The sequence below is a fragment of the Mixophyes fleayi genome, chromosome 10, assembly GCF_038048845.1.
Source record: "Mixophyes fleayi isolate aMixFle1 chromosome 10, aMixFle1.hap1, whole genome shotgun sequence".
Lineage (NCBI taxonomy): Eukaryota > Metazoa > Chordata > Amphibia > Anura > Limnodynastidae > Mixophyes > Mixophyes fleayi.
In genome coordinates this window covers 66,484,258-66,503,677 of record NC_134411.1, presented here as the reverse complement: position 1 = coordinate 66,503,677, position 19,420 = coordinate 66,484,258, and the positions used below count along the sequence as shown (strand labels likewise).

Below are 19,420 nucleotides of genomic sequence, written 5' to 3'. Positions count from 1 at the left end.
CCGCTAACTACACATTTTTGTTTACTTTTGCATCAAGCAAAGTAGCTTACCATTCAGCAAAATGTTGATTTAAGTTGTGCATCTTCTGATTAGCGGCAGTGACGGCATTGAAATCTCCCCATTGGAGGGAGTTTTCCCAAAATCACATGTCAAGTTATTCCTTGTTAGTATAGTGGTGAGTATCCCCACCTGTCACACGGTAGACCGGGGTTCGATTCCCCAAAGGGGAGTCCTTAACATTTTTTAATTTTTCTGTAACATAAGCACTTGTGGGAAGTGTTGCATGCTAGTACGATTATTTCCTGCCGTGATGCAGGAAAAGACAGTAATATTTATGCATTAACCTTAGTTTAAATACAACTTACCTTTTTTGCCCACATTCATAGTTTATGTACACTTTCTTTTAAAGTCATTTAGAAAAAATCATTTTGGCCAAAAATTTAATTTATCAGGTGATTAACAAACACTTTAGATTAGCCAAAAACATAAAAAATTCCCAATTTTAGAAAACATATACTATTGTCCTCTGTGCCACAATATTTTGTGTCAGTTGTTTTACGTCATTTAGCAGGGCATTTTTAATGAGTGTTAATGGCAAAAGGTAACAGAATTAAAGCAAGCTTTTATTATGCATAAAAAGAGATAAAAATATGCAGGAAAATATAGCTAAATATATTTCTTGAAAGGGATAAGAAACATCTTTTTGAAATGTTTTGGAGCATTGATTTCATAAAATGTCCTTCGAGTCATATTGTAGTGTAGCAGATTATCCATGCATGACTGTACAGTAGTGTCTCCTGACGAAAACCCAAAAAACAGTGGGCAAATATATACTGTGCCAGGAAAATACTGCTTTAGCTTAATCTTACACTCTCTTTACTCAGGGTCATGTAAATAATGCAGTCTATGTTTTTTTCAATTCTCTCTGTTTGGCAACAATCCCGCTAACTACACATTTTTTTTTACTTTTGCATCAAGCAAAGCAGCTTACCATTCAGCAAAATGTTGATTTAAGTTGTACATCTTCTGATTAGCGGCAGTGATGGCATTGAAATCTCCCCATTGGAGGGAGTTTTCCCAAACGCATATGTCAAGTTATTCCTTGTTAGTATAGTGGTGAGTATCCCCACCTGTCACGTGGTAGACCGGGGTTCGATTCCCCGAAGGGGAGTCCTTAACATTATTTATTTTTTCTGTAACATAAGCACTTGTGGGAAGTGTTGCATGCTAGTACGATTATTTCCTGCCGTGATGCAGGAAAAGACAGTAATATTTATGCATTAACCTTAGATTAAATACAACTTACCTTTTTTGCCCACATTCATAGTTTATGTACACTTTCTTTTAAAGTCATTTAGAAAAAATCATTTTGGCCAAAAATTTAATTTATCAGGTGATTAACAAACACTTTAGATTAGCCAAAAACATAAAAAATTCCCAATTTTAGAAAACATATACTATTGTCCTCTGTGCCACAATATTTTGTGTCAGTTGTTTTACGTCACTTAGCAGGGCATTTTTAATGAGTGTTAATGGCAAAAGGTAACAGAATTAAAGCAAGCCATTATTATGCATAAAAAGAGATAAAAATATGCAGGAAAATATAGCTAAATATATTTCTTGAAAGGGATAAGAAACATCTTTTTTAAATGTTTTGGAGCATTAATTTCATAAAATGTCCTTCGAGTCATATTGTAGTGTAGCAGATTATCCATGCATGACTGTACAGGAGTGTCTCCTGACGAAAACCCGAAAAACAGCGGCAAATATATACTGTGCCAGGAAAATACTGCTTTAGCTTAATCTTACACTCTCTCTACTCAAGGTCATGTAAATAATGCAGTCTATGTTTTTTTTCAATTCTCTCTGTTTGGCAACAATCCCGCTAACTACACATTTTTGTTTACTTTTGCATCAAGCAAAGTAGCTTACCATTCAGGAAAATGTTAATTTAAGTTGTGCATCTTCTGATTAGCGGCAGAGATGGCATTAAAATCTCCCCATTGGAGGGAGTTTTCCCAAAAACACATGTCAAGTTATTCCTCGTTAGTATAGTGGTGAGTATCCCCGCCTGTCATGCGGGAGACCGGGGTTCGATTCCCAGACGGGGAGTCCTTAACATTTTTTATTTTTTCTGTAACATAAGCACTTGTGGGAAGTGTTGCATGCTAGTACGATTATTTCCTGCCGTGATGCAGGAAAAGACAGTAATATTTATGCATTAACCTTAGTTTAAATACAACTTACCTTTTTTGCCCACATTCATAGTTTATGTACACTTTCTTTTAAAGTCATTTAGAAAAAATCATTTTGGCCAAAAATGTAATTTATCAGATGATTAACAAACACTTTAGATTAGCCAAAAACATTAAAAATTCCCAATTTTATAAAACATATACTATTGTCCTCTGTGACAAAATATTTTGTGTCAGTTGTTTTACGTCATTTAGCAGGGCATATTTAATCAGTGTTAATGGCAAAAGGTAACAGAATTAAAGCAAGCCATTATTATGCATAAAAAGGGATAACAATATGCAGGAAAATATAGCTAAATAAATTTCTTGAAAGGGATAAGAAACATCTTTTTGAAATGTTTTAGAGCATTAATTTCATAAAATGTCCTTCGAGTCATATTGTAGTGTAGCAGATTATCCATGCATGACTGTACAGGAGTGTCTCCTGACGAAAACCCAAAAAACAGCTGGCAAATATATACTGTGCCAGGAAAATACTGCTTTAGCTTAATCTTACACTCTCTTTACTCAGGGTCATGTAAATAATGCAGTCTATGTTTTTTTCAATTCTCTCTGTTTGGCAACAATCCCGCTAACTACACATTTTTTTTTACTTTTGCATCAAGCAAAGCAGCTTACCATTCAGCAAAATGTTGATTTAAGTTGTACATCTTCTGATTAGCGGCAGTGATGGCATTGAAATCTCCCCATTGGAGGGAGTTTTCCCAAACGCATATGTCAAGTTATTCCTTGTTAGTATAGTGGTGAGTATCCCCACCTGTCATGTGGTAGACCGGGGTTCGATTCCCCGAAGGGGAGTCCTTAACATTATTTATTTTTTCTGTAACATAAGCACTTGTGGGAAGTGTTGCATGCTAGTACGATTATTTCCTGCCGTGATGCAGGAAAAGACAGTAATATTTATGCATTAACCTTAGATTAAATACAACTTACCTTTTTTGCCCACATTCATAGTTTATGTACACTTTCTTTTAAAGTCATTTAGAAAAAATCATTTTGGCCAAAAATTTAATTTATCAGGTGATTAACAAACACTTTAGATTAGCCAAAAACATAAAAAATTCCCAATTTTAGAAAACATATACTATTGTCCTCTGTGCCACAATATTTTGTGTCAGTTGTTTTACGTCACTTAGCAGGGCATTTTTAATGAGTGTTAATGGCAAAAGGTAACAGAATTAAAGCAAGCCATTATTATGCATAAAAAGAGATAAAAATATGCAGGAAAATATAGCTAAATATATTTCTTGAAAGGGATAAGAAACATCTTTTTTAAATGTTTTGGAGCATTAATTTCATAAAATGTCCTTCGAGTCATATTGTAGTGTAGCAGATTATCCATGCATGACTGTACAGGAGTGTCTCCTGACGAAAACCCGAAAAACAGCGGCAAATATATACTGTGCCAGGAAAATACTGCTTTAGCTTAATCTTACACTCTCTCTACTCAAGGTCATGTAAATAATGCAGTCTATGTTTTTTTTCAATTCTCTCTGTTTGGCAACAATCCCGCTAACTACACATTTTTGTTTACTTTTGCATCAAGCAAAGTAGCTTACCATTCAGGAAAATGTTAATTTAAGTTGTGCATCTTCTGATTAGCGGCAGAGATGGCATTAAAATCTCCCCATTGGAGGGAGTTTTCCCAAAAACACATGTCAAGTTATTCCTCGTTAGTATAGTGGTGAGTATCCCCGCCTGTCATGCGGGAGACCGGGGTTCGATTCCCAGACGGGGAGTCCTTAACATTTTTTATTTTTTCTGTAACATAAGCACTTGTGGGAAGTGTTGCATGCTAGTACGATTATTTCCTGCCGTGATGCAGGAAAAGACAGTAATATTTATGCATTAACCTTAGTTTAAATACAACTTACCTTTTTTGCCCACATTCATAGTTTATGTACACTTTCTTTTAAAGTCATTTAGAAAAAATCATTTTGGCCAAAAATGTAATTTATCAGATGATTAACAAACACTTTAGATTAGCCAAAAACATTAAAAATTCCCAATTTTATAAAACATATACTATTGTCCTCTGTGACAAAATATTTTGTGTCAGTTGTTTTACGTCATTTAGCAGGGCATATTTAATCAGTGTTAATGGCAAAAGGTAACAGAATTAAAGCAAGCCATTATTATGCATAAAAAGGGATAACAATATGCAGGAAAATATAGCTAAATAAATTTCTTGAAAGGGATAAGAAACATCTTTTTGAAATGTTTTAGAGCATTAATTTCATAAAATGTCCTTCGAGTCATATTGTAGTGTAGCAGATTATCCATGCATGACTGTACAGGAGTGTCTCCTGACGAAAACCCAAAAAACAGCTGGCAAATATATACTGTGCCAGGAAAATACTGCTTTAGCTTAATCTTACACTCTCTCTACTCAAGGTCATGTAAATAATGCAGTCTATGTTTTTTTTTTCAATTCTCTCTGTTTGGCAACAATCCCGCTAACTACACATTTTTGTTTACTTTTGCATCAAGCAAAGTAGCTTACCATTCAGCAAAATGTTAATTTAAGTTGTGCATCTTCTGATTAGCGGCAGAGATGGCATTAAAATCTCCCCATTGGAGGGAGTTTTCCCAAAAACACATGTCAAGTTATTCCTCGTTAGTATAGTGGTGAGTATCCCCGCCTGTCACGTGGGAGACCGGGGTTCGATTCCCCAACGGGGAGTCCTTAACATTTTTTATTTTTTCAGTAACATAAGCACTTCTGGGAAGTGTTGCATGCTAGTACGATTATTTCCTGCCGTGATGCAGGAAAAGACAGTAATATTTATGCATTAACCTTAGTTTAAATACAACTTACCTTTTTTGCCCACATTCATAGTTTATGTACGCTTTCTTTTAAAGTCATTTAGAAAAAATCATTTTGGCCAAAAATTTAATTTATCAGGTGATTAACAAACACTTTAGATTAGCCAAAAACATAAAAAATTCCCAATTTTAGAAAACATATATTATTGTCCTCTGTGCCACAATATTTTGTGTCAGTTGTTTTACGTCATTTAGCAGGGCATTTTTAATGAGTGTTAATGGCAAAAGGTAACAGAATTAAAGCAAGCCATTATTATGCATAAAAAGAGATAAAAATATGCAGGAAAATATAGCTAAATATATTTCTTGAAAGGGATAAGAAACATCTTTTTGAAATGTTTTGGAGCATTAATTTCATAAAATGTCCTTCGAGTCATATTGTAGTGTAGCAGATTATCCATGCATGACTGTACAGGAGTGTCTCCTGACGAAAACCCAAAAAACAGTGGGCAAATATATACTGTGCCAGGAAAATACTGCTTTAGCTTAATCTTACACTCTCTCTACTCAAGGTCATGTAAATAATGCAGTCTATGTTTTTTTTCAATTCTCTCTGTTTGGCAACAATCCCGCTAACTACACATTTTTGTTTACTTTTGCATCAAGCAAAGCAGCTTACCATTCAGCAAAATGTTGATTTAAATTGTGCATCTTCTGATTAGCGGCAGAGATGGCATTAAAATCACCCCATTGGAGGGAGTTTTCCCAAAAACACATGTCAAGTTATTCCTCGTTAGTATAGTGGTGAGTATCCCTGCCTGTCACGTGGGAGACCGGGGTTCGATTCCCTGACGGGGAGTCCTTAACAATTTTTATTTTTTCTGTAACATAAGCACTTGTGGGAAGTGTTGCATGCTAGTACGATTATTTCCTGCCGTGATGCAGGAAAAGACAGTAATATTTATGCATTAACCTTAGTTTAAATACAACTTACCTTTTTTGCCCACATTCATAGTTTATGTACACTTTCTTTTAAAGTCATTTAGAAAAAATCATTTTGGCCAAAAATTTAATTTATCAGGTGATTAACAAACACTTTAGATTAGCCAAAAACATAAAAAGTTCCCAATTTTAGAAAACATATACTATTGTCCTCTGTGCCACAATATTTTGTGTCAGTTGTTTTACGTCATTTAGCAGGGCATTTTTAATGAGTGTTAATGGCAAAAGGTAACAGAATTAAAGCAAGCCATTATTATGCATAAAAAGAGATAAAAATATGCAGGAAAATATAGCTAAATATATTTCTTGAAAGGGATAAGAAACATCTTTTTGAAATGTTTTGGAGCATTAATTTCATAAAATGTCCTTCGAGTCATATTGTAGTGTAGCAGATTATCCATGCATGACTGTACAGGAGTGTCTCCTGACGAAAACCCAAAAAACAGTGGGCAAATATATACTGTGCCAGGAAAATACTGCTTTAGCTTAATCTTACACTCTCTCTACTCAAGGTCATGTAAATAATGCAGTCTATGTTTTTTTTCAATTCTCTCTGTTTGGCAACAATCCCGCTAACTACACATTTTTGTTTACTTTTGCATCAAGCAAAGCAGCTTACCATTCAGCAAAATGTTGATTTAAGTTGTGCATCTTCTGATTAGCGGCAGAGATGGCATTAAAATCACCCCATTGGAGGGAGTTTTCCCAAAAACACATGTCAAGTTATTCCTCGTTAGTATAGTGGTGAGTATCCCTGCCTGTCACGTGGGAGACCGGGGTTCGATTCCCCGACGGGGAGTCCTTAACAATTTTTATTTTTTCTGTAACATAAGCACTTGTGGGAAGTGTTGCATGCTAGTACGATTATTTCCTGCCGTGATGCAGGAAAAGACAGTAATATTTATGCATTAACCTTAGTTTAAATACAACTTACCTTTTTTGCCCACATTCATAGTTTATGTACACTTTCTTTTAAAGTCATTTAGAAAAAATCATTTTGGCCAAAAATTTAATTTATCAGGTGATTAACAAACACTTTAGATTAGCCAAAAACATAAAAAATTCCCAATTTTAGAAAACATATACTATTGTCCTCTGTGCCACAATATTTTGTGTCAGTTGTTTTACGTCATTTAGCAGGGCATTTTTAATGAGTGTTAATGGCAAAAGGTAACAGAATTAAAGCAAGCCATTATTATGCATAAAAAGAGATAAAAATATGCAGGAAAATATAGCTAAATATATTTCTTGAAAGGGATAAGAAACATCTTTTTGAAATGTTTTGGAGCATTAATTTCATAAAATGTCCTTTGAGTCATATTGTAGTGTAGCAGATTATCCATGCATGACTGTACAGGAGTGTCTCCTGACGAAAACCCAAAAAACAGTGGGCAAATATATACTGTGCCAGGAAAATACTGCTTTAGCTTAATCTTACACTCTCTCTACTCAAGGTCATGTAAATAATGCAGTCTATGTTTTTTTTCAATTCTCTCTGTTTGGCAACAATCCCGCTAACTACACATTTTTGTTTACTTTTGCATCAAGCAAAGCAGCTTACCATTCAGCAAAATGTTGATTTAAGTTGTGCATCTTCTGATTAGCGGCAGAGATGGCATTAAAATCACCCCATTGGAGGGAGTTTTCCCAAAAACACATGTCAAGTTATTCCTCGTTAGTATAGTGGTGAGTATCCCCGCCTGTCACGTGGGAGACCGGGGTTCGATTCCCCGACGGGGAGTCCTTAACAATTTTTATTTTTTCAGTAACATAAGCACTTGTGGGAAGTGTTGCATGCTAGTACGATTATTTCCTGCCGTGATGCAGGAAAAGACAGTAATATTTATGCATTAACCTTAGTTTTAATACAACTTACCTTTTTTGCCCACATTCATAGTTTATGTACACTTTCTTTTAAATTCATTTAGAAAAAATCATTTTGGCCAAAAATTTAATTTATCAGGTGATTAACAAACACTTTAGATTAGCCAAAAACATAAAAAATTCCCAATTTTAGAAAACATATATTATTGTCCTCTGTGCCACAATATTTTGTGTCAGTTGTTTTACGTCATTTAGCAGGGCATTTTTAATGAGTGTTAATGGCAAAAGGTAACAGAATTAAAGCAAGCCATTATTATGCATAAAAAGAGATAAAAATATGCAGGAAAATATAGCTAAATGTATTTCTTGAAAGAGATAAGAAACATCTTTTTGAAATGTTTTGGAGCATTAATTTCATAAAATGTCCTTCGAGTCATATTGTAGTGTAGCAGATTATCCATGCATGACTGTACAGGAGTGTCTCCTGACGAAAACCCAAAAAACAGTGGGCAAATATATACTGTGCCAGGAAAATACTGCTTTAGCTTAATCTTACACTCTCTCTACTCAAGGTCATGTAAATAATGCAGTCTATGTTTTTTTTCAATTCTCTCTGTTTGGCAACAATCCCGCTAACTACACATTTTTGTTTACTTTTGCATCAAGCAAAGCAGCTTACCATTCAGCAAAATGTTGATTTAAGTTGTGCATCTTCTGATTAGCGGCAGAGATGGCATTAAAATCACCCCATTGGAGGGAGTTTTCCCAAAAACACATGTCAAGTTATTCCTCGTTAGTATAGTGGTGAGTATCCCTGCCTGTCACGTGGGAGACCGGGGTTCGATTCCCTGACGGGGAGTCCTTAACAATTTTTATTTTTTCTGTAACATAAGCACTTGTGGGAAGTGTTGCATGCTAGTACGATTATTTCCTGCCGTGATGCAGGAAAAGACAGTAATATTTATGCATTAACCTTAGTTTAAATACAACTTACCTTTTTTGCCCACATTCATAGTTTATGTACACTTTCTTTTAAAGTCATTTAGAAAAAATCATTTTGGCCAAAAATTTAATTTATCAGGTGATTAACAAACACTTTAGATTAGCCAAAAACATAAAAAATTCCCAATTTTAGAAAACATATACTATTGTCCTCTGTGCCACAATATTTTGTGTCAGTTGTTTTACGTCATTTAGCAGGGCATTTTTAATGAGTGTTAATGGCAAAAGGTAACAGAATTAAAGCAAGCCATTATTATGCATAAAAAGAGATAAAAATATGCAGGAAAATATAGCTAAATATATTTCTTGAAAGGGATAAGAAACATCTTTTTGAAATGTTTTGGAGCATTAATTTCATAAAATGTCCTTCGAGTCATATTGTAGTGTAGCAGATTATCCATGCATGACTGTACAGGAGTGTCTCCTGACGAAAACCCAAAAAACAGTGGGCAAATATATACTGTTCCAGGAAAATACTGCTTTAGCTTAATCTTACACTCTCTCTACTCAAGGTCATGTAAATAATGCAGTCTATGTTTTTTTTCAGTTCTCTCTTTTTGGCAACAATCCCGCTAACTACACATTTTTGTTTACTTTTGCATCAAGCAAAGTAGCTTACCATTCAGCAAAATGTTAATTTAAGTTGTGCATCTTCTGATTAGCGGCAGAGATGGCATTAAAATCACCCCATTGGAGGGAGTTTTCCCAAAAACACATGTCAAGTTATTCCTCGTTAGTATAGTGGTGAGTATCCCTGCCTGTCACGTGGGAGACCGGGGTTCGATTCCCTGACGGGGAGTCCTTAACAATTTTTATTTTTTCTGTAACATAAGCACTTGTGGGAAGTGTTGCATGCTAGTACGATTATTTCCTGCCGTGATGCAGGAAAAGACAGTAATATTTATGCATTAACCTTAGTTTAAATACAACTTACCTTTTTTGCCCACATTCATAGTTTATGTACACTTTCTTTTAAAGTCATTTAGAAAAAATCATTTTGGCCAAAAATTTAATTTATCAGGTGATTAACAAACACTTTAGATTAGCCAAAAACATAAAAAATTCCCAATTTTAGAAAACATATACTATTGTCCTCTGTGCCACAATATTTTGTGTCAGTTGTTTTACGTCATTTAGCAGGGCATTTTTAATGAGTGTTAATGGCAAAAGGTAACAGAATTAAAGCAAGCCATTATTATGCATAAAAAGAGATAAAAATATGCAGGAAAATATAGCTAAATATATTTCTTGAAAGGGATAAGAAACATCTTTTTGAAATGTTTTAGAGCATTAATTTCATAAAATGTCCTTCGAGTCATATTGTAGTGTAGCAGATTATCCATGCATGACTGTACAGGAGTGTCTCCTGACGAAAACCCGAAAAACAGCTGGCAAATATATACTGTGCCAGGAAAATACTGCTTTAGCTTAATCTTACACTCTCTCTACTCAAGGTCATGTAAATAATGCAGTCTATGTTTTTTTTCAGTTCTCTCTGTTTGGCAACAATCCCGCTAACTACACATTTTTGTTTACTTTTGCATCAAACAAAGTAGCTTACCATTCAGCAAAATGTTAATTTAAGTTGTGCATCTTCTGATTAGCGGCAGAGATGGCATTAAAATCTCCCCATTGGAGGGAGTTTTCCCAAAAACACATGTCAAGTTATTCCTCATTAGTATAGCGGTGAGTATCCCCGCCTGTCACGTGGGAGACCGGGGTTCGATTCCCCGACGGGGAGTCCTTAACATTTTTTATTTTTTCAGTAACATAAGCACTTGTGGGAAGTGTTGCATGCTAGTACGATTATTTCCTGCCGTGATGCAGGAAAAGACAGTAATATTTATGCATTAACCTTAGTTTAAATACAACTTACCTTTTTTGCCCACATTCATAGTTTATGTACACTTTCTTTTAAAGTCATTTAGAAAAAATCATTTTGGCCAAAAATTTAATTTATCAGGTGATTAACAAACACTTTAGATTAGCCAAAAACATAAAAAATTCCCAATTTTAGAAAACATATACTATTGTCCTCTGTGCCACAATATTTTGTGTCAGTTGTTTTACGTCATTTAGCAGGGCATTTTTAATGAGTGTTAATGGCAAAAGGTAACAGAATTAAAGCAAGCCATTATTATGCATAAAAAGAGATAAAAATATGCAGGAAAATATAGCTAAATATATTTCTTGAAAGGGATAAGAAACATCTTTTTGAAATGTTTTGGAGCATTAATTTCATAAAATGTCCTTCGAGTCATATTGTAGTGTAGCAGATTATCCATGCATGACTGTACAGGAGTGTCTCCTGACGAAAACCCAAAAAACAGTGGGCAAATATATACTGTTCCAGGAAAATACTGCTTTAGCTTAATCTTACACTCTCTCTACTCAAGGTCATGTAAATAATGCAGTCTATGTTTTTTTTCAGTTCTCTCTTTTTGGCAACAATCCCGCTAACTACACATTTTTGTTTACTTTTGCATCAAGCAAAGTAGCTTACCATTCAGCAAAATGTTAATTTAAGTTGTGCATCTTCTGATTAGCGGCAGAGATGGCATCAAAATCTCCCCATTGGAGAGTTTTCCCAAAAACACATGTCAACATGTCAAGTTATTCCTCGTTAGTATAGTGGTGAGTATCCCCGCCTGTCACGTGGGAGACCGGGGTTCGATTCCCCGACGGGGAGTCCTTAACATTTTTTATTTTTTCAGTAACATAAGCACTTGTGGGAAGTGTTGCATGCTAGTACGATTATTTCCTGCCGTGATGCAGGAAAAGACAGTAATATTTATGCATTAACCTTAGTTTTAATACAACTTACCTTTTTTGCCCACATTCATAGTTTATGTACACTTTCTTTTAAATTCATTTAGAAAAAATCATTTTGGCCAAAAATTTAATTTATCAGGTGATTAACAAACACTTTAGATTAGCCAAAAACATAAAAAATTCCCAATTTTAGAAAACATATATTATTGTCCTCTGTGCCACAATATTTTGTGTCAGTTGTTTTACGTCATTTAGCAGGGCATTTTTAATGAGTGTTAATGGCAAAAGGTAACAGAATTAAAGCAAGCCATTATTATGCATAAAAAGAGATAAAAATATGCAGGAAAATATAGCTAAATGTATTTCTTGAAAGAGATAAGAAACATCTTTTTGAAATGTTTTGGAGCATTAATTTCATAAAATGTCCTTCGAGTCATATTGTAGTGTAGCAGATTATCCATGCATGACTGTACAGGAGTGTCTCCTGACGAAAACCCAAAAAACAGTGGGCAAATATATACTGTGCCAGGAAAATACTGCTTTAGCTTAATCTTACACTCTCTCTACTCAAGGTCATGTAAATAATGCAGTCTATGTTTTTTTTCAATTCTCTCTGTTTGGCAACAATCCCGCTAACTACACATTTTTGTTTACTTTTGCATCAAGCAAAGCAGCTTACCATTCAGCAAAATGTTGATTTAAGTTGTGCATCTTCTGATTAGCGGCAGAGATGGCATTAAAATCACCCCATTGGAGGGAGTTTTCCCAAAAACACATGTCAAGTTATTCCTCGTTAGTATAGTGGTGAATATCCCTGCCTGTCACGTGGGAGACCGGGGTTCGATTCCCTGACGGGGAGTCCTTAACAATTTTTATTTTTTCTGTAACATAAGCACTTGTGGGAAGTGTTGCATGCTAGTACGATTATTTCCTGCCGTGATGCAGGAAAAGACAGTAATATTTATGCATTAACCTTAGTTTAAATACAACTTACCTTTTTTGCCCACATTCATAGTTTATGTACACTTTCTTTTAAAGTCATTTAGAAAAAATCATTTTGGCCAAAAATTTAATTTATCAGGTGATTAACAAACACTTTAGATTAGCCAAAAACATAAAAAATTCCCAATTTTAGAAAACATATACTATTGTCCTCTGTGCCACAATATTTTGTGTCAGTTGTTTTACGTCATTTAGCAGGGCATTTTTAATGAGTGTTAATGGCAAAAGGTAACAGAATTAAAGCAAGCCATTATTATGCATAAAAAGAGATAAAAATATGCAGGAAAATATAGCTAAATATATTTCTTGAAAGGGATAAGAAACATCTTTTTGAAATGTTTTGGAGCATTAATTTCATAAAATGTCCTTCGAGTCATATTGTAGTGTAGCAGATTATCCATGCATGACTGTACAGGAGTGTCTCCTGACGAAAACCCAAAAAACAGTGGGCAAATATATACTGTTCCAGGAAAATACTGCTTTAGCTTAATCTTACACTCTCTCTACTCAAGGTCATGTAAATAATGCAGTCTATGTTTTTTTTCAGTTCTCTCTTTTTGGCAACAATCCCGCTAACTACACATTTTTGTTTACTTTTGCATCAAGCAAAGTAGCTTACCATTCAGCAAAATGTTAATTTAAGTTGTGCATCTTCTGATTAGCGGCAGAGATGGCATTAAAATCACCCCATTGGAGGGAGTTTTCCCAAAAACACATGTCAAGTTATTCCTCGTTAGTATAGTGGTGAGTATCCCTGCCTGTCACGTGGGAGACCGGGGTTCGATTCCCTGACGGGGAGTCCTTAACAATTTTTATTTTTTCTGTAACATAAGCACTTGTGGGAAGTGTTGCATGCTAGTACGATTATTTCCTGCCGTGATGCAGGAAAAGACAGTAATATTTATGCATTAACCTTAGTTTAAATACAACTTACCTTTTTTGCCCACATTCATAGTTTATGTACACTTTCTTTTAAAGTCATTTAGAAAAAATCATTTTGGCCAAAAATTTAATTTATCAGGTGATTAACAAACACTTTAGATTAGCCAAAAACATAAAAAATTCCCAATTTTAGAAAACATATACTATAGTCCTCTGTGCCACAATATTTTGTGTCAGTTGTTTTACGTCATTTAGCAGGGCATTTTTAATGAGTGTTAATGGCAAAAGGTAACAGAATTAAAGCAAGCCATTATTATGCATAAAAAGAGATAAAAATATGCAGGAAAATATAGCTAAATATATTTCTTGAAAGGGATAAGAAACATCTTTTTGAAATGTTTTGGAGCATTAATTTCATAAAATGTCCTTCGAGTCATATTGTAGTGTAGCAGATTATCCATGCATGACTGTACAGGAGTGTCTCCTGACGAAAACCCGAAAAACAGCTGGCAAATATATACTGTGCCAGGAAAATACTGCTTTAGCTTAATCTTACACTCTCTCTACTCAAGGTCATGTAAATAATGCAGTCTATGTTTTTTTTCAGTTCTCTCTTTTTGGCAACAATCCCGCTAACTACACATTTTTGTTTACTTTTGCATCAAGCAAAGTAGCTTACCATTCAGCAAAATGTTAATTTAAGTTGTGCATCTTCTGATTAGCGGCAGAGATGGCATTAAAATCACCCCATTGGAGGGAGTTTTCCCAAAAACACATGTCAAGTTATTCCTCGTTAGTATAGTGGTGAGTATCCCTGCCTGTCACGTGGGAGACCGGGGTTCGATTCCCTGACGGGGAGTCCTTAACAATTTTTATTTTTTCTGTAACATAAGCACTTGTGGGAAGTGTTGCATGCTAGTACGATTATTTCCTGCCGTGATGCAGGAAAAGACAGTAATATTTATGCATTAACCTTAGTTTAAATACAACTTACCTTTTTTGCCCACATTCATAGTTTATGTACACTTTCTTTTAAAGTCATTTAGAAAAAATCATTTTGGCCAAAAATTTAATTTATCAGGTGATTAACAAACACTTTAGATTAGCCAAAAACATAAAAAATTCCCAATTTTAGAAAACATATACTATTGTCCTCTGTGCCACAATATTTTGTGTCAGTTGTTTTACGTCATTTAGCAGGGCATTTTTAATGAGTGTTAATGGCAAAAGGTAACAGAATTAAAGCAAGCCATTATTATGCATAAAAAGAGATAAAAATATGCAGGAAAATATAGCTAAATATATTTCTTGAAAGGGATAAGAAACATCTTTTTGAAATGTTTTAGAGCATTAATTTCATAAAATGTCCTTCGAGTCATATTGTAGTGTAGCAGATTATCCATGCATGACTGTACAGGAGTGTCTCCTGACGAAAACCCGAAAAACAGCTGGCAAATATATACTGTGCCAGGAAAATACTGCTTTAGCTTAATCTTACACTCTCTCTACTCAAGGTCATGTAAATAATGCAGTCTATGTTTTTTTTCAGTTCTCTCTGTTTGGCAACAATCCCGCTAACTACACATTTTTGTTTACTTTTGCATCAAACAAAGTAGCTTACCATTCAGCAAAATGTTAATTTAAGTTGTGCATCTTCTGATTAGCGGCAGAGATGGCATTAAAATCTCCCCATTGGAGGGAGTTTTCCCAAAAACACATGTCAAGTTATTCCTCGTTAGTATAGCGGTGAGTATCCCCGCCTGTCACGTGGGAGACCGGGGTTCGATTCCCCGACGGGGAGTCCTTAACATTTTTTATTTTTTCAGTAACATAAGCACTTGTGGGAAGTGTTGCATGCTAGTACGATTATTTCCTGCCGTGATGCAGGAAAAGACAGTAATATTTATGCATTAACCTTAGTTTAAATACAACTTACCTTTTTTGCCCACATTCATAGTTTATGTACACTTTCTTTTAAAGTCATTTAGAAAAAATCATTTTGGCCAAAAATTTAATTTATCAGGTGATTAACAAACACTTTAGATTAGCAAAAAACATAAAAAATTCCCAATTTTAGAAAACATATACTATTGTCCTCTGTGCCACAATATTTTGTGTCAGTTGTTTTACGTAATTTAGCAGGGCATTTTTAATGAGTGTTAATGGCAAAAGGTAACAGAATTAAAGCAAGCCATTATTATGCATAAAAAGAGATAAAAATATGCAGGAAAATATAGCTAAATATATTTCTTGAAAGGGATAAGAAACATCTTTTTGAAATGTTTTGGAGCATTAATTTCATAAAATGTCCTTCGAGTCATATTGTAGTGTAGCAGATTATCCATGCATGACTGTACAGGAGTGTCTCCTGACGAAAACCCAAAAAACAGTGGGCAAATATATACTGTTCCAGGAAAATACTGCTTTAGCTTAATCTTACACTCTCTCTACTCAAGGTCATGTAAATAATGCAGTCTATGTTTTTTTTCAGTTCTCTCTTTTTGGCAACAATCCCGCTAACTACACATTTTTGTTTACTTTTGCATCAAGCAAAGTAGCTTACCATTCAGCAAAATGTTAATTTAAGTTGTGCATCTTCTGATTAGCGGCAGAGATGGCATTAAAATCACCCCATTGGAGGGAGTTTTCCCAAAAACACATGTCAAGTTATTCCTCTTTAGTATAGTGGTGAGTATCCCTGCCTGTCACGTGGGAGACCGGGGTTCGATTCCCTGACGGGGAGTCCTTAACAATTTTTATTTTTTCTGTAACATAAGCACTTGTGGGAAGTGTTGCATGCTAGTACGATTATTTCCTGCCGTGATGCAGGAAAAGACAGTAATATTTATGCATTAACCTTAGTTTAAATACAACTTACCTTTTTTGCCCACATTCATAGTTTATGTACACTTTCTTTTAAAGTCATTTAGAAAAAATCATTTTGGCCAAAAATTTAATTTATCAGGTGATTAACAAACACTTTAGATTAGCCAAAAACATAAAAAATTCCCAATTTTAGAAAACATATACTATTGTCCTCTGTGCCACAATATTTTGTGTCAGTTGTTTTACGTCATTTAGCAGGGCATTTTTAATGAGTGTTAATGGCAAAAGGTAACAGAATTAAAGCAAGCCATTATTATGCATAAAAAGAGATAAAAATATGCAGGAAAATATAGCTAAATATATTTCTTGAAAGGGATAAGAAACATCTTTTTGAAATGTTTTGGAGCATTAATTTCATAAAATGTCCTTCGAGTCATATTGTAGTGTAGCAGATTATCCATGCATGACTGTACAGGAGTGTCTCCTGACGAAAACCCGAAAAACAGCTGGCAAATATATACTGTGCCAGGAAAATACTGCTTTAGCTTAATCTTACACTCTCTCTACTCAAGGTCATGTAAATAATGCAGTCTATGTTTTTTTTCAGTTCTCTCTTTTTGGCAACAATCCCGCTAACTACACATTTTTGTTTACTTTTGCATCAAGCAAAGTAGCTTACCATTCAGCAAAATGTTAATTTAAGTTGTGCATCTTCTGATTAGCGGCAGAGATGGCATTAAAATCACCCCATTGGAGGGAGTTTTCCCAAAAACACATGTCAAGTTATTCCTCGTTAGTATAGTGGTGAGTATCCCTGCCTGTCACGTGGGAGACCGGGGTTCGATTCCCTGACGGGGAGTCCTTAACAATTTTTATTTTTTCTGTAACATAAGCACTTGTGGGAAGTGTTGCATGCTAGTACGATTATTTCCTGCCGTGATGCAGGAAAAGACAGTAATATTTATGCATTAACCTTAGTTTAAATACAACTTACCTTTTTTGCCCACATTCATAGTTTATGTACACTTTCTTTTAAAGTCATTTAGAAAAAATCATTTTGGCCAAAAATTTAATTTATCAGGTGATTAACAAACACTTTAGATTAGCCAAAAACATAAAAAATTCCCAATTTTAGAAAACATATACTATTGTCCTCTGTGCCACAATATTTTGTGTCAGTTGTTTTACGTCATTTAGCAGGGCATTTTTAATGAGTGTTAATGGCAAAAGGTAACAGAATTAAAGCAAGCCATTATTATGCATAAAAAGAGATAAAAATATGCAGGAAAATATAGCTAAATATATTTCTTGAAAGGGATAAGAAACATCTTTTTGAAATGTTTTAGAGCATTAATTTCATAAAATGTCCTTCGAGTCATATTGTAGTGTAGCAGATTATCCATGCATGACTGTACAGGAGTGTCTCCTGACGAAAACCCGAAAAACAGCTGGCAAATATATACTGTGCCAGGAAAATACTGCTTTAGCTTAATCTTACACTCTCTCTACTCAAGGTCATGTAAATAATGCAGTCTATGTTTTTTTTCAGTTCTCTCTGTTTGGCAACAATCCCGCTAACTACACATTTTTGTTTACTTTTGCATCAAACAAAGTAGCTTACCATTCAGCAAAATGTTAATTTAAGTTGTGCATCTTCTGATTAGCGGCAGAGATGGCATTAAAATCTCCCCATTGGAGGGAGTTTTCCCAAAAACACATGTCAAGTTATTCCTCGTTAGTATAGCGGTGAGTATCCCCGCCTGTCACGTGGGAGACCGGGGTTCGATTCCCCGACGGGGAGTCCTTAACATTTTTTATTTTTTCAGTAACATAAGCACTTGTGGGAAGTGTTGCATGCTAGTACGATTATTTCCTGCCGTGATGCAGGAAAAGACAGTAATATTTATGCATTAACCTTAGTTTAAATACAACTTACCTTTTTTGCCCACATTCATAGTTTATGTACACTTTCTTTTAAAGTCATTTAGAAAAAATCATTTTGGCCAAAAATTTAATTTATCAGGTGATTAACAAACACTTTAGATTAGCAAAAAACATAAAAAATTCCCAATTTTAGAAAACATATACTATTGTCCTCTGTGCCACAATATTTTGTGTCAGTTGTTTTACGTAATTTAGCAGGGCATTTTTAATGAGTGTTAATGGCAAAAGGTAACAGAATTAAAGCAAGCCATTATTATGCATAAAAAGAGATAAAAATATGCAGGAAAATATAGCTAAATATATTTCTTGAAAGGGATAAGAAACATCTTTTTGAAATGTTTTGGAGCATTAATTTCATAAAATGTCCTTCGAGTCATATTGTAGTGTAGCAGATTATCCATGCATGACTGTACAGGAGTGTCTCCTGACGAAAACCCAAAAAACAGTGGGCAAATATATACTGTTCCAGGAAAATACTGCTTTAGCTTAATCTTACACTCTCTCTACTCAAGGTCATGTAAATAATGCAGTCTATGTTTTTTTTCAGTTCTCTCTTTTTGGCAACAATCCCGCTAACTACACATTTTTGTTTACTTTTGCATCAAGCAAAGTAGCTTACCATTCAGCAAAATGTTAATTTAAGTTGTGCATCTTCTGATTAGCGGCAGAGATGGCATTAAAATCTCCCCATTGGAGAGTTTTCCCAAAAACACATGTCAATATGTCAAGTTATTCCTCTTTAGTATAGTGGTGAGTATCCCTGCCTGTCACGTGGGAGACCGGGGTTCGATTCCCTGACAGGGAGTCCTTAACAATTTTTATTTTTTCTGTAACATAAGCACTTGTGGGAAGTGTTGCATGCTAGTACAATTATTTTCTGCCGTGATGCAGGAAAAGACAGTAATATTTATGCATTAACCTTAGTTTAAATACAACTTACCTTTTTTGCCCACATTCATAGTTTATGTACACTTTCTTTTAAAGTCATTTAGAAAAAATCATTTTGGCCAAAAATGTAATTTATCAGGTGATTAACAAACACTTTAGATTAGCTAAAAACATTAAAAATTCCCAATTTTATAAAACATATACTATTGTCCTCTGTGACAAAATATTTTGTGTCAGTTGTTTTACGTCATTTAGCA

General features: G+C 34.5%; 4 non-coding genes across 4 annotated transcripts; all 4 read left to right on the top strand.

Annotated features, from left to right (window-relative positions):
- The first annotated feature begins 7,692 nt into the window (after nt 1–7,692).
- On the top strand, nt 7,693–7,764 carry TRNAD-GUC (transfer RNA aspartic acid (anticodon GUC)). The gene has a single exon. It is a non-coding gene; the product is annotated as a tRNA-Asp (tRNA).
- A 3,702-nt stretch (nt 7,765–11,466) lies between these two features.
- TRNAD-GUC (transfer RNA aspartic acid (anticodon GUC)) lies at nt 11,467–11,538 on the top strand. The gene has a single exon. It is a non-coding gene; the product is annotated as a tRNA-Asp (tRNA).
- Nucleotides 11,539–15,234: 3,696 nt separating this feature from the next.
- Nucleotides 15,235–15,306, top strand: TRNAD-GUC (transfer RNA aspartic acid (anticodon GUC)). Its single transcript has one exon. It is a non-coding gene; the product is annotated as a tRNA-Asp (tRNA).
- Nucleotides 15,307–18,060: 2,754 nt separating this feature from the next.
- On the top strand, nt 18,061–18,132 carry TRNAD-GUC (transfer RNA aspartic acid (anticodon GUC)). Its single transcript has one exon. It is a non-coding gene; the product is annotated as a tRNA-Asp (tRNA).
- Nucleotides 18,133–19,420: the final 1,288 nt, after the last annotated feature.